The sequence below is a fragment of the Tachyglossus aculeatus genome, chromosome 1 (genome assembly GCF_015852505.1).
Source record: "Tachyglossus aculeatus isolate mTacAcu1 chromosome 1, mTacAcu1.pri, whole genome shotgun sequence".
NCBI lineage: Eukaryota > Metazoa > Chordata > Mammalia > Monotremata > Tachyglossidae > Tachyglossus > Tachyglossus aculeatus.
Window position 1 is genome coordinate 76,576,375 of NC_052066.1, and position 16,276 is coordinate 76,592,650.

General features: G+C 43.5%; 1 pseudogene; it reads left to right on the plus strand.

Annotated features, from left to right (window-relative positions):
- The first annotated feature begins 4,065 nt into the window (after window positions 1–4,065).
- Window positions 4,066–16,276, plus strand: part of LOC119926882 — a 95,461-nt pseudogene continuing 83,250 nt past the window's right edge.

Here is a 16,276-nt window from a genome sequence, read left to right on the forward strand (position 1 = left end):
TCTCCCCCTTTTAGACTGTGAGCCCACTGTTGGGTAGGGACTGTCTCTATATGTTGCCAAATTGTACTTCCCAAGCGCTTAGTATAGTGCTCTGCACACAGCAAGTGCTCAATAAATATGATTGATGATGATGATGATTGATGATACAAGTTGGCAACATATAGAGACAGTCCTACCCAACAGTGGGTTCACAGTCTAGAAGGGGGAGACAGAGAACAAAACCAAACATACTAACAAAATAAAATGAATAGAATAGATATGTACACATAAAATAAATAAATAAATAAATAGAGTAATAAATATGTACAAACATATATACATATATACAGGTGCTGTGGGGAAGAGAAGGAGGTAAGACGGGGGGGATGGAGAGGGGTACGAGGAGGAGAGGAGGCTCAGTCTGGGAAGGCCTCCTGGAGGAGGTGAGCTCTCAGTAGGGCCTTGAAGGGAGGAAGAGAGCTAGCTTGGTGGATGGGCAGAGGGAGGGCATTCCAGGCCCAGGAGATGACGTGGGCCGGGGGTAGATAAATACGATTGATTGATTGATTGACAGGCGAGAACGAGGTACGGTAAGGAGATTAGCGGCAGAGGAGCAGAGGGTGCGGGGTGGGCTGTAGAAGGAGAGAAGGGAGGTGAGGTAGGAGGGACGAGGTGATGGACAGCCTTGAAGCCCAGGGTGAGGAGTTTCTGCCTGATGCGCAGATTGATTGGTAGCCACTGGAGATTTTTGAGGAGGGGAGTAACATGCCCAGAGCGTTTCTGGACAAAGACAATCCGGGCAGCAGTATGAAGTATGAATTGAAGTGGGGAAAGACACGAGGATGGGAGATCAGAGAGAAGGCTGATGCAGTAGTCCAGACGGGATAGGATGAGAGCTTGAACGAGCAGGGTAGCGATTTGGATGGAGAGGAAAGGGCGGATCTTGGCAATGTTGCGGAGCTGAGACTGGCAGGTTTTGGTGACAGCTTGGATGTGATAGGCACCTGGACTCAAATGGGCAAATCTTGTCACCAGCGATTCCTCAAGAACATTGTTGGGAAGGAGCAGAGCAGGACAATGCACTAGCAGATGCCACCCTGGACCAATGGGCAGACACACTCCAACTCGTAAAGGGGAAGTTGGAAACATGTTAGTTGGAATTGGCTTTTAAATCAATCAATCCATAAGTTGTATTTATTGAATGGTTACTTTGTGCAGAACACTGTACTTAGTGCTTGGGTGAGTGGCATTAGTAGAGAAGCAGGGTGGCTCGGTGGAAAAAGCCCGGGCTTTGGAGTCAGAGGTCATCGGTTCAAATCCCGGCTCCGCCAGTTGTCAGCTGTGTGATTTGGGGCAAGTCACTTAACTTCTCTGGGCCTCAGTTATCTCATCTGTAAAATGGGGATTAAGACTGTGAGCCCCCCAGGACAACCTGATCACCTTGTAAGCGCCACAGTGCTTAGAACTGTGCTTTGCACATAGTAAGCGCTGAATAAATGCCATCACTATTATTATTATTACAGTATAACAATATAACAGCCACATTCCCTGCCTATAATGAGCTTACAGTCTCAAGGGAGCTTTTATTGTTGGTTCATTGCTTTGCATCTGTGAGTCTGGGAAAGGACAGTAGCAGTACATTTATTATTAGCTTTATCCTAATTGTTATTGTATGTCAAGGTACAATCCTCTAAGCCCTGCTACCTGCCAGGAGGAATGTATTCAAGTTGACAATTCTGCATTTAAAAATTACATTAAGGGCTCTGTAGTGCATGACTTCACTTCTTTCTACTATGTCATGACATGTTAAACACCCTCTCTATTACATCTTGATCGTAAATCCTCTTGAGGTGAAAGAGCAACCAAATCCCCCTTTGCTTGATTGATCTTTAAGAGAGCACATTTCTTTGAGGCCAAGGATTTCCAAATTGCACAGGGCCTGTTTCTTATCCTCCGTCATTTGGGAGGCTTTACAGAAGAAAAGGAATTTGTTATAGAGCCCAGGAGAGCATAACATTCTATAATCCTTTCAAAGTGTAAAGAGTAGGTGCCAGAAAAGGTGTTTCTAAATCTTCATACACCCGAATGATGGGGCTTCCAAAATATTACACTGCAAATGAAGCAGAACACAGGATTTGGAGTCAGAGGTCACGGGTTCAAATACTGGCTCTGCCAATTGTCAGCTGTGTGACTTTGGACAAGTCACTTCACTTTTCTGGGACTCAGTTACCTCATCTGTAAAATGGGGATTAAGACTGTGAGCCCCACATGGGACAACCTGATCACATTGTAACCTCTCCAGCGCTTAGAACAGTGCTTTGCAGATAGTAAGCACTTAACAGATGCTATCATTATTATTTAGGCAAAGGGGATTTGTATATTCTGAATTGTACTTTCTTGCATTTAGCACAGTGATCTGCACACAGTAAATGGTCAATAAATACGATTGAATGAATGAATGAATATTCCGTATCATTTGTAAGAAAATGAAGAAAAAGTTGGCAAAACTACTGAACTCCCAATGGGAACAAGTCAATTCCTAAAGGTATCTGGCAAAAGACAACTTATTGCTTCCCTTCAAGGTCCTCCCTTGGTCCAGAGCTCCTCTGTCCCCAGGATTCTAGAGCCATGCTGGGCTTCCTCTACACTGAGCTCAGGGAGGGTGAGTGTGAGAGTAACTGTGCCTATATCTTGCTATGAAAGGGGAAGAAGGATTGAAGATAGACCCCATGAAGACCCCCCAAAATGGACATGAATACCATGTTTACCCCTGGAGAAGCCCTCTGAGGCCAGTTCAAGAGATGAGAGGCTATAGGGAGCTGATGACTCCTGGAGGCAAAGATTACCTTCCCTCTGCTCTAAACTCTGGTCTGAGGAAAGCACTTCCAGGAGGGAAGGGTCAGGGTGTGTTAGAGTGACGGGTAGCATCCTTGAGGGTCAACAATATCTGTTTGTGCATATGTATATATGTTTGTGCGTATTTATTACTCTATTTTATTTGTACATATTTATTCTATTTATTTTATTTTGTTAATATGTTTTGTTTTGTTCTCTGTCTCCCCCTTCTAGACTGTGAGCCCACTATTGCATAGGGAGCGTCTCTATATGTTGCCAACTTGTACTTCTCAAGTGCTTAGTACAGTGCTCTGCACACACTAAGCGCTCAATAAATACGATTGAATGAATGAATGAATGAATGAATGAATGAATGAACAGAGAGAAATGAGGCAGGAACACCTGAAGCTATAGAGAACCTACTGGTCCACAACTATGGTGGGCAGAAATAGAAGGTGTCAATCTCAAATGTGTTTGTCGCATAATAAAGGCAGCTGGCCACTAAAGTTGGGATATTAAAGGAGTGGACTCTCCCTCTTCTCATGCTGTTGGAGAGGTAAGAGGAGAATCCATGTAGTCAGTGAGTCAGTCAGTCAATCGTATTTATTGAGTGCTTGCTGTGTGCAGAGCACTGTACTGAGTGCTTGGGAAAGTACAATATAACAATCTAAGAGGCACATACTGCTTCTTGCCTAACACAAGGCCCACTAGCTGGAAAAATCAACCTTGCTGTTACCCATCTGTGACAAAGTGTCTACTGAGTCGGAGAGGGAAAGATCTCTCTCTTGTTCAAGGGGTGTAAAGAGCCCAGGAAGGAGGCAGTCCAAACGGAAGGCGGATGATAGCAGGCTGCAGCTGGCTGAAAACAGGTTACATGGCTCAGAGGAAAGAGCACAGGCTTGGGAGTCAGAGGTCATGGGTGCTAATCCCAGCTCTGCCACTTGTCAGCTATGTGACTTTGGGCAAGTCACTTAACTTCTCTGTGCCTCCGTTCCCTCATCTGGAAAATGGGGATTAAGACTGTGAGCCCCGTGTGGGACAACCTGATTACCTTGTATCCCCTCAGCACTTAGAAAGTGCTTGGCACATAGTAAGTGCTTAACAAATGCCATCATCATTATTATTATTATTAAAGGGGGACTGTTTACGGCCAAAGAAACCAGTGGGAGCTAGTGTGCAGATACCCCAGTCCCTAGGCCCTGAATATCAGACATCAGGCATACATTAGGGGGTCAGCAGAAGGGGTAGTCCATGGGTCAGGATGTGGATCTCACTAAATTAGAGGTGCCGTTCGCTGAAACCTCAGATCCCAGTGAAGAGTCACTGGTGGAGATCTCAGCACCCAGTGACATGTCGTTGGTGGAGACCATGTTGGGGGATATAGCAGCTAGAAGTAGGAGAGTGCTGCCTGGGACTATGCTGTCAGTGGTGAAGGTTTTGATTGAAGAACCATCCAGGATTCGACGGAAGCCCAAATCTTACCCATCTTGGGCAACAAAGATAACAGAAGCTGTTATATCATGGTGCTATGACCAGAAAGGGTTTTGCACATGAAATTGGTGCATCTGCTCACCTGTACAGAGTTCCCAAAGGAAACACAACCGTCAGAGAAGAGGACATGTGAGTGTCTCTGAGCAAACCACTATCATAATAGTCTGTGCAGGTTCTCAGACAAGCCCACAACTGGAAAAGCAGCATGGCCCAGTGGTTAGAGCATGGGCCTGAGAATCAGTACGACACGGATTCTAATCCAGGCTCTGCCACTTGGCTGCTGTGTGACTTTGGGCAAGTCACTTCACTTCTCTGGGCCTCAGTTATTTCACCTGTAAAATGGGGATTAAGATTGTGAGCCCTTTGTGGGACTGGGACTGGGTCCAACATGATTAGTACAGTGGCTGGCACATAGTAAATGCTTAACAAATACCATTTTTTAAAAAATCTTGACTCTGAGGATCCTCCTTTTTGACAAAGGGAGATGCCATTGTCTCCTGCAAAGGGGAAAGGTCTTGAACACCAATTATTTATTGTTTTACGAACAAAGGGCAGCCTACTATTCCCAGAAACACACACACACACACACACACACACACACTCTCTCACACACACACACACACACACTCTCACACACACGCCCACCCAGTGTTATCATTAGTCTGAATAGGCTCCACCAGCAATACAGAAGTGCTGAATACTGCTAATAAGGCCATAGGGTTATTTAGGTACTCTTAACATATATTGTACTCTCCCAAGAGCTTAGTACAGTGCTCTGCACATAATAAGTGCTCAATATATATGATAGAATGAATGAATAAAAAATGAGCTTAGAGGTTCAGTTGGCTTCTGGAAGACTCAAAAACAGAAAATGGTGCCCAAATGACATAAAGTTTTGTTTGTTTGTTTCTTTTAAATGGCATGTGTTAAATGCTTACTATGTAATAATAATAATAATAATGGCATTTATTAAGCGCTTACTATCTGCAGAACACTGTTCTAAGCGCTGGGGAGGTTACAAGGTGATCAGGTTGTCCCATGTGGTGCTCACAGTCTTAATCCCCATTTTACAGATGAGGTAATTGAGGCTCAGAGAAGTGAAGTGACTTGCCCAAAGTCGTACAGCTGACAAGTGGCGGAGCCGGGATTTGAACCCATGACCTCTGACTCCAAAGCCCGTGCTCTTTCCACTGAGCCACGCTGCTTCTGACATAGACACATAGACAGGCTGCTTCTATGTGTCAGGCACATAATAATAATAATAATTATAATGGTATTTGTTAAGCACTTACTATGTGCCAATCATTGTTCTAAGTGCTGGGGTTTCTACAAGGTAATCAGGTTGTCCCACGTAGGGCTCACAGTCTTAATCCCCATTTTACAGATGAAGTAACTGAGGCACAGAGGAGTTAAGTGACTTGCCCCAAGTCACACAGCTGACAAGCGGCAGAGCTGGGATTACAACCCATGACCTCTGACTCCCAAACCCGTGCTCTTTCCACTAAGCCACACTACTTCTCATAGTATATGGGGCATATAGAAAATAATCATATTGACACAGTTCATGTCCCAAGTGGGGCTCAATGTATCTATTCTCATTTTGCAGATGAGGGAACTGAGGCACAAAGAAATTAAGTGATTTGCCCAAGGTCACACAACAGCCAAGTGGTAGAGCCAAGATTAAAACCAAAGGTCCTTCTGACTCTCAGGCCCAGGGTCTATCCATTAGGCTATAATGTTTCTCTTTAAAACTCAACTGATGGTCTCTAGAGTTATTCTATTAATAATATTCTTCATATCTACATAATCTATATAACCTCCTTTATATCCAGAGTTTAGAACACTGTCTGGCACACGTGTTCTTTTTACATACCATTAAAAAAAATAACTGTCATTTCGGGATTTACCACAAACCCAAATCTCATCAGGATCAACAAAACTACTATCCAATTTCCTCAAATCTTTAAATTTAGCATTTTCCTCCCTCTCTTTCAGTCCAGTCTGTCCCTGAATCCTGTTGTACTTCCACAACACTTCCAAAACCTGTTCCTTCCTCTCCACCTAAAGAAAGCCCATTCTGTTCCAAGTATTTACCATGTCCCAATTTTACTATTTTATCAGCTTCCTCACTGATCGCCCTGCTGCCAGTTTCTGTCTTTTTCAATCTATATTGGACTTTGCTGCCAAGCAATTTTTCAAAATATCACTCTGCACATGTCTCTCGACTCCTCACATACCTCCAGGTAGAAACTCCTGACAATTGGTTTGTACTTAATTCTCTCCCTCCTACTTGGCCGCTGTCTTCATCCACTATATCACAATTTGTACTTTTCATTCTTGTCAAATTAATCTCCTCATTTGGCCTTCATCTCTTTTGCCACCAACCACTTGCTTACAGTCTTCCCTCTGTCTAGAGCTCCTTCTCTCATCATACCGACAGGTAACAGATCTTCCCATCGTCCAAGCCATTCTGAAATCACACCTCTTTCAGAAGGCCATCCCCAGGTTATATTTCTTCAGTTGCCACTTCAGCGATTTTGTTCCATCTAAGCATCTGATGATGATGATGGCAACGATGATGATAATGGCATTAGTTAAGCACTTACTACGTGCCAAGCACTGTAGGCTGAAAGCTCTTTGTGAGCAAGGATCATGTCTATCAACCCTATTGGAGAAGAAGCGTGGCTCAGTGGAAAAAGCCCGGGCTTTGGAGTCAGAGGTCATGGGTTCAAATCCCAGCTCCACCAACTGTAAGCTATGTGACTTTGGGCAAGTCACTTCACTTCTCTGTGCCTCAGTTATCTCATCTGTAAAATGGGGATTAAAACTGTGAGCTCCCCTTGGGAAAACCTGATCACCTTGTAACCTCCCCAGCACTTAGAACAGTGTTTTGCACATAGTAAGTACTTAATAAATGCCATCATTATTATTATTATTATTATTATTGCACTTTCCCAAGCATTTAATATAGTGCTTTGTACCTGGTAAGTGCTTAATAAATAGCACATATTGATTGATTGATTGATTAATGAGTGCCAATACAAGTCAGACACAGTTTCTGTTTCTGAGCTTCAAAGTCTCAGTAGAAGGGAGAAAGGTATTCTTTTATTCATTCATTCATTCATATTTATTGAGCACTTACTGTGTGCAGAGCACTATACTAAGCGCTTGGGAAAGTACAATACAGCAATGAAGAGTGACAATCCCTGCCAACAATGGGCTCACAGTCTAGAAGTGGGGGAGACAGACATCAGTACAAATAGACATCAATATAAATAAATAAAATTACAGATATATACATAAGAGCTGAGGGGCGAGGCAGGGGGGAAGAGTAAAGAGCAAGAGTCAAGGTGATGCAGAAGGGAATGGGAGATGAGGAAAAGTTATGCTTAATCTGGGAAGGCCTCCTAGGAGAAATGTGCTTTCAGTAAGGCTTTGAAGTTGTGGGGCGGAGAGGGGGGAGAGTAATTGCAAAATTGAGAAGGGAGGGCGTTCCAGGCCAGAGATAGGATGTGGGCCAGGGGTTGGCAATGAGTCAGGCGAGATTGAGGCACAGTGAGAAAGTTAGTACCAGAGGAGCAAAGTGTTTAGGCTGGGTTTTAGAAGGAGAGAAGTGAGGTGAGGTAGGAGGGGGTGAGGTGATGGAGTGCTTTCAAGTCAATGGGAAGAAGTTTTTGTTTGATATGAAGGAGGATAGGCAACCACTGGAGATTTTTGAGGAGGAGGGTAACATGTCCTGAATGTTTCTGTAGAAAGGTGATCTGGGCAGTGGAGTGAAGTATGGACCGGAGTGGGGAGAGGCAGGAAGGTGGGAGTCCTCATTTTACAGAACAGGAAACTGAAGCACAGAAGAGTTAAGGGCCTTGACCAAATTCACACAGCAGGCAAGTAAGTGGTGGAGTCAGAATTAGATCCAAGAGCCTCTGACTCTTAGGCCTGCACTCTTTCCAACATGTCATTCTTCTCTCAGAATCCCCCTTAGCAATTATGCACATCTTATTCTTATTACTCTTATTAGTTCCTCCGAAAAATTTACTTTGGAGTTAAGCTATTCTGCTAGACTGTAAACTTGTTGATGGCAGGGATTCTACTGTACTCTCCAAAGCATTTACAGTGCTCTGCTTACAGTAGAAAAAATATTGTTGATTGATAAATACAGTTTCTGGAACCATTTTATCTTTGCCACATTGCCATTCCTAACATCAAGTGGTAGCCGGATGGTAAACAACAGATACTAGAAGTCAGAGTTAGTAATGTGTACTAAGTGCCTATTATATGTAGAGCACTTTACTAAGGTATGAGTTACCAATGGATAGTCACCTAAGGTGGAATGGTCTCACCTTGGTATTATCAGCCAACTTGGCACCCATGGTTAAAACCCAGAGGACAGCTGAATCTATTCAGATGGAAGGGGAAAAGAAAAACCTCCATCTTTCCTTCTGAGTTCTTTGTTCCCCATACTACACAAAAAATTCATCCAATTTCCTGATATTTGAAATCAGATGATATTAGCAGTGAGACACAGCCTAATGTCTGTCAATGTAGGTGAGGGGCGGAAAGGCAAGCTGGGGAGAAAACGTGTCCAGAAGACAGGAGGTGGGAAGAAAATGCTTGTGGGTTGGAAGAAAAATATCTGAAACTAGTTTCACCAGCTGTTTTGGTGTTTTGTGTCAGAAAGCCAATTTGTGGTGTTTCTCTTCTACTTTCCCCCATTAAGGCAGCTCCTCATCTTATGAATTATGCAGACTGTGTTAACCACCCAAGGTGAGGCTAATTAAAATGTTAAATGTGACTTTAGATGGAGTGCCTAACACCACTTCATCTTGTTTCATTTTATAACTCTGACTTGCTTAACGAAAAGCATACTTCCTGCTGGTAAATAACCATCTGCGCTAAGAGGGAACAGAACTTTCTGTGCCCATGATTTTATCTGGGACCATATTTAACAGTGATTAATAGGCAAAACTAAAAATAAAAATGGTTAAAGCATATGGTGATCATTAAACAAAATGATAACTTGATAGAGTAAGACAATCCCTTGAATGGAACAGGATCTCTGTTCCACACAAGTTGCCAACTTGTACTTCCCAAGCTCTTAGTACAGTGCTCTGCACACAGTAAGCACTCAATAAATACGATTGATTGATTGATTGATTGAAGAAGAAGAAACGACTCAACGGAATGTTTTCCTTGCAACTTTTCATTTGCACCATTTTCCGATTGGTGCCAAGTAGAAATGCACGAGATATCTGAAGCCCTTAGAGGGAGAAGCAGTTTTGAGCATCTGGCCAGCTCCAGGGCTGGCACCCGACTTTGCGTGTTACTTGTGCAGTGTAACTAAATGGATTCTGGGCCAGTGACAGCAGGGTTGTAGGGCTGAGAGTTGGCCATATTGCTGAGTGAGTGGGGACTTCCAGCCAGACTCTCCTCTCCCGCTAGACTATAAGCTCCCCAGTAGACTGTAAGCTCCTTGAGGGCAGGAGACATGCCTCCCAACTGTTCCGTACTCCCCCAAGCACTTAATATAGTGGCCTGCATACAATAAGTGCTCAACAAATACCACTGATTAACTAATGAACTTGCCCTGTCAAGTGTCTGTCAGTCAGTCAAACGTATTTATTGAACATATTTATTTAAAGTATTTACTGTGTGCAGAGCACTGTATTATTGTTGTATCTGTTAAATGCTTACTATGTGGTAGGCACTGTACTAAGCACTGAGGTGGATACAAGCGATTCGGGTTGGACACAGTCCCTGTCCCATGAGAGGCTCACAGTCTCATTCTCCATTTTGCAGATGTGGCAACTGAGGTCCAGAGAAGTGAAGTGACTTGCCCAACGTCACACAGCGGACAACTGCCAGAGCTGGGATTAGAACCTATGACTTTCTAACTCCCAGGCCTGTGCTCTATCCACCTCACCATGCACAGTAAAATAATAATAGTGAAGATGGTATTTCTGAAGTGCTTACTATGTGCCAAGCTCTGTTCTAAGCACTGGGACAGATACAAGGTAATCAGGTTGTCCCACATGGGGCTCACAGTCTAAATCCTCATTTTACAAATGAGGGAACCAAGGCATAGAGAAGTGAAGTGTCTTGCCCAAAGTCACACAACTGACAAGTGACAGAGCTGGGATTAGAACCCACAACCACTGACTCCCAAGCCCGGGATCTTCATGTGGGAGAGTACAATATAATAGTAAACAGACACATTCCCTGCAGGCAGTGAGTTTATAGCCTAGTGCGGGGAGACAGAAATAAATATAAATAAATAAATTACAGATGGACAATGCAATACAAATGGCCAGTACAATTCAAACACAGGTGGCCAATACTGGGCTTCCCTGAGCAGACAACTGAGGTGGCAGAAGTCTAACATTGGGGAGAATAACTGGCAATTAATAAAAATCACCATTTTTCACCCTCATATATTTAGATTGTGATTCCAGCTGAGGGGCAGGAGGCAGGTCTAATTCCCCCTTGTGCATTCTTCCCCCTTGCTGGTTACAGGGCTCTGCGCACAGCAAACACTTAATAAATGCTATTACTAGTACCCCTAGTCCCATTCCCAGGTCCATCGGCTATTTTTCTGGGTCCCACATCATCAAACATTGGGAAAGATATCACCTGGATCCTTGTCCACCATAGGACTTCACTCTTTGGCTTTCTTCCACCCTGGTAGAGTAGACCAAATATCAACTATTACTCTATCAAGGCTCTTCATCCATCCATTGCTCCCCAGTTTCTCTCTACTTATTCCTGTCTGCTGGCCTCCTTTCTGCCCTAATGCTTTTATTTTTACTTTCACATTCACTATGTTTTAGCTGTTAATGAGTTAAATGAAAGATGTTCCTCCAGAGTGTACTCTCCTAAACCTTTTCTAATTCATGTAGAAGGATTTAGAAGTGGAAAAATGTATGTTTGACAAAAGAAAATGAGACAAACAAAGCAAAGTGAGCTTTGAACTCCTCAGTCATATGGAGGAACGAAGCTATAGTGCAGAATTTGATTTCCATGATGGCCAGGAGCTGTGGGCTTCTAAAATACCCCAGAGTGGGTAGAGATATTCTTGTCTCTCACTGGAGTGGAGTGGAGAAGCAGTGTGGCTCAGTGGAAAGAGCATGGGCTTTGGAGTCAGAGGTCATGGGTTCAAATCCCGGCTCCACCAATTGTCAGCTGTGTGACTGGGCAAGTCACTTCACTTCTCTGGGCCTCAGTTCCCTCATCTGTAAAATGGGGATTAAGACCGTGAGCCACATGTGGGACAACCTGATCACCTTTTAACCTCCCCAGCTCTTAGAACAGTGCTTTGCAAGTAGTAAGCCCTTAATAAATGCCATTATTATTATTATTATATAAAAGTCTGCTACAGGGATTTTTTTTTATCTTGGTGGCCACTGAAGAATTTGAATCCTACCCTGGGATCTGTGCAACTGCTGCTACTGTAACTGGGTTTTCTGATGGGTTGGCACATTTTTCTCCCTGAAACATTATTCAGGCAAAACCCTTCAAGACAGCATGACAGACATGTGGCTTATAATGGCTGTCGATCAATCAGTTTATAATTGTATTACCACATTGCCTGATCTTCTGAGGTTGGGGTGGCACTGGGGAAAAGGGAGGCTAAACTTTCCATGAAGCTCAGTAGGAGGAGGGAACTGGTATGGGGAGCGGACTGGTGATGTGAATGTACATGGTTTCCTCTAAAACCAAAGTGTTTGTGAGTGAATCTGTAACCGGCCCCGTCAGTAGGAGAAGAAGGGATACCAGCTAGGGCCACAGTAGCCGGGGCCTTCCTGTCTGGTCTCAATCAGTTGCGTTGCTAACTCCACCATCACTAGGCTGTGTGGGTGAAAGGGGATGTGTTTGCATGGGGTTTCCACTGCCATACCAGGGAACAGAGAAGTTGCTGTCTCCTGTCTCATCAGTCTGGGCTCCAGAGTGGCATCCAGAGAGGGGAAGACTTTTTCCCTCCCCTCAATGCAGGAAAGCAGTGTAAACCGAATCGGCTGTCTCTCAGCCCCTTGGGAAGGTTCGTGCTGCCATTTCCCTACTCATTAGACTGGGCTCTGGAGTGACAACCAGAGCAGAGAACAATAATAATAATAATAGTAATAATAATAATAATAATAATAACAATAATTGTGGTATTTGTTAAGCACTTACTGTATGCCAGGCACTGTACTAAGCACTGGGGCAGATATAAGCAAATTGGGTTGGACACAGTCCCTGTCCCACATGGAGCTCACAGTCTCAATCGCCATTTTATAGATGAGGTAACAGGCACAGAGAAGTTAAGGGATTTGCCCAAGGTCCCACAGCAGACAGGAGGCAGAGCTGGGATTAGAACCCATGACCTTCTGACTTCACAGCCCCCGCCTCTAATCGACTACACCAGAGAAAGGAGGAAAGCATATGTAGTTCCTCATAAGACCTTTCCCTGTCTGGGCCTGGCCCAGGGTGGGTGGAAGAAATGGAACAAGAAGCCTTTTCTCTTTAATTTTCTCTATCTTTCCTTCTATCTAAAAATCAGGGCAAGCGGCAGTCTGAGGCAGAGGTGACTCCTAATCGGGGAGCTCTGCAAGTCACTGCTCGGCTCAGCAGGGTCGCCCGTAGAAGGTAGACAACAGCCCAACCTCAGATTGTGTCCTCTGACAGGAAGGGAGAGGCAGCACCATGTTGGCTCATAGTTCAACCCTTTCAGCTGGGAATTGTGGTGGAATTGGTAGGACACCTAAACAAGTTCATCAGCCAATCAAATGCCCTACTGAGATCTCACCTCCTCCAAGAGGCCTTCCCAGGCTGAGCCCCCTTTTCCTCTCCTCCTCCCCACCCCCCTGCCCTACCTCCTTCCCCTCTCCACAGCACCTGTATATATGTTTGTACAGATTTGTTACTCTATTTTACTTGTACTAAATTACTATTCTATTTTGTTAATGATGTACATTTAGCTTTAATTCTATCTGTTCTGACGACTTAACACCTGTCCACATGTTTTGTTTTGTTGTCTGTCTTCCCCTTCTAGACTGTGAGCCCTTTGTTGGGTAAGACTGTCTCTGTATGTTGCCAACTTGTACTTCCCGAGCACTTGAGAAGCAGCATGGCTCAGTGGAAAGAGCCCGGGCTTTGGAGTCAGAGGTCATGGGTTCGAATCCCGGCTCTGCCACATGTCTGCTGTGTGAACTTGGGCAAGTCACTTAACTTCTCTGAGCCTCAGTTACCTCATCTGTAAATGGGGATAGACTGTGAGCCCCACGTGGAACAACCTGATCATGTTATATCCCCCAGCGCTTAGAACAGTGCTTTGCACATAGTAAGCACTTAACAAATGCCATTATTATTATTAGTACAGTGCTCTGCAAGGAGTAAGCGCTCAATAAATATGATTGAATGAATGAATGAATGAACCCCTCATCCTGGACACTTGTGGTGAGTTGAGTGGCTTTGTGTGCAGTGATCATGAGATGGAGTACTGTAAATGAGAGAGTAAGTAAATGCCCATAGTTTGATGAACTGCCAAACAGTTGTCTAGAAAACCCAAAACAGTAGGACTTTTTTTTAATCAAACAAGGGGTGTTCTGGATATGCTTGCCCTACTACACACAATCTTGCTTGCTTACAAACATTGGACAGAAGTGTTATCCTTTGAAAGCCTTTTAAATGCAGTGATTAACATGAAAGGGGGGATTTTGAGTTGAGCATTTGAATTAGTCTCATCTATCCACTTGAATTACAGGTGTGAATGCTTCTGATTGTGATGATGCTCTAATTTGACTCCTCATCATCAATGCCTTTGTATCCTGCACTTTTAAATGAAGAAACCCAGAGAAGCTCAATCAAGTTGTTTTCAAGTGCAGGTACTGACAAGCAGACAAAGTAGGAGAACAGCCCTGGAAGTCTTGCATTTCTTCAGCATAGAAGAAATGTCACCTGATTCTCCTCTGCTAATACACTAAGGACAAATTATGTTGCCCTATCTAAAAAAAAATTAATTAAACTAAAGTTCCCATGATGTCATCTAATTTAACTCAAACTTTTATTTTTTATTGAATATGCATTACACATACCTTTGTTTTAACCATAAGAATAATGCACCCGAGATTGGTTGCTTTAGTCTGTGTTAGATACATAAGAAATAAAATATTTATGCTTCTTCTTTCTCTGTGTCTCTCTTTGTTCTCCTCCCGCTCTAACCCCTTTTCCTGAGAAGGAAGAATGTTGGTCCTGTGATATTTATTGTACCTATGACCAGCAAAAGGTACAAAGTATAAGTCCCACAAAGGGACTCCAGTATTGTAGCAAAGTAAAAACAAAAGCCTGAAGATAGAATGAAATAATAGTGATAGTAATAACAATAATGGTACTTGTTAAGCATTTACTATGTGCCAAGCACTGTTCTAAGCACTGGGGTAGATACAAGGTAATCAGGTTGGCCCACTTGGGGCTCACAATCTTAATCCCCATTTTACAGATGAGGTAACTGAGTCCCAGAGAAGTTAAGTGACTTGCCCAAAGTCACACAGCTGACAAGTGGCAGAGCCAGGTTTAGAACTCATGACCTCTGACTCCCAAGCCCATTCTCTATCCACTAAGCCATGCTACTTCTCAAAAGGAAGGGGAAGGTCACAGAACTTGTGGGAGCTTAAAAAAAATTAAATGCCCCCAATTCCATCTTTGTACCAAGAAATTCATTCATTCAATCATATTTATTGAGCATTTACTGCATGGAGATCACTGTAAGAAATTATTTTCTTGCTGGTACTTGGAATAACAATCAATCCTCTAGAAAAGATGTTAGAGGCTTTTTTATTTTACCTTCCTATGTCCACTGTACTTCACCTATTTAGATCCAGTCTCCCCCTCCCAGAACAATTTTATATGTATTAAAGATTAACACAGGAGTCCCAGAATACTAAAAATTCTGAGCATGTTGCTAGGTACCAGTCATGGTAGCTGTTTTGGAAAGAGGCTCCTTTGTAGCTTTCCTGCCGATTTTCACCCAGTGAAAACCCAATAAAGGAGACTGACTGACTGACTAGCCTGCCTAAACCAGGATAAAATGGAAGTTTGGGATGGGGAAAGGTACCACTGACTGACAGCAGATAATAAAAATAATTGTGTTGTTGTTAAGTGCTCACTATAAACCAAGCACTGTACCAAACTCTGGGGCCAATACAAGATAATCAGGTCACACACATGGGCCTCATAATCTAAGTCTAAGAAGAAGTGGCTATTCCAACAGTGAAAGAGAGGTGTTTGGCTGAGAATGGGTTGGAGACATCTGGGACATAAAGGATCAGAAAAGGAGATTGCCAGATCAGGAACAAAAATGACAGAGATATTCCAATGGGGGAAAAAAATAAAACAGAGTTTCTTGTGAAAAGAAAGGTTGGGACTATCCCAAAGGCTCTGTCCCTTGGAGGGTCTCCTGTTTCATCAGGAGTTTCCCACCACTTTAAGATCATATGTCACCAGTAAAATCAATGCCTCCAATTTCTCCAAAACCCTACATATTGCACAGACAATCAGTGTGTCTACACCGACCTCATTATATTTTCCAACAATGCATAGTCGTTTTGCAGTGAATTTTCACAGAGCAAGCCAAAGACATATGAACTGACTTCATACCCAAATGATCCATCAAAGCCCACACAAGTTCCCCTTTTGATTCTCCCCCAGGAAACCTGCCTCAAGCTTTGACCCTCCAATGAGCGGCATTAGTGTCAGAGGGGTGAATTCCTGGGCCAGTTGGGAAGCACAAACAAGGAGAGGAAAAGAAGCCATGTGATGAACCAGATGGTCTTCTTGAGCCCCAACAAACAGCCTGGCTGTGAACCTCACAATCATGTCATGGTTCAGGGGACAGAAAACAAAGTCAGGTGCCCTGGAGTCATTAAGAAGCAGGCAGGATTCCCTACGGTACTTTTTTTTCAATCTGGCATAATCACAATAACAGAAAATGAATAATGTT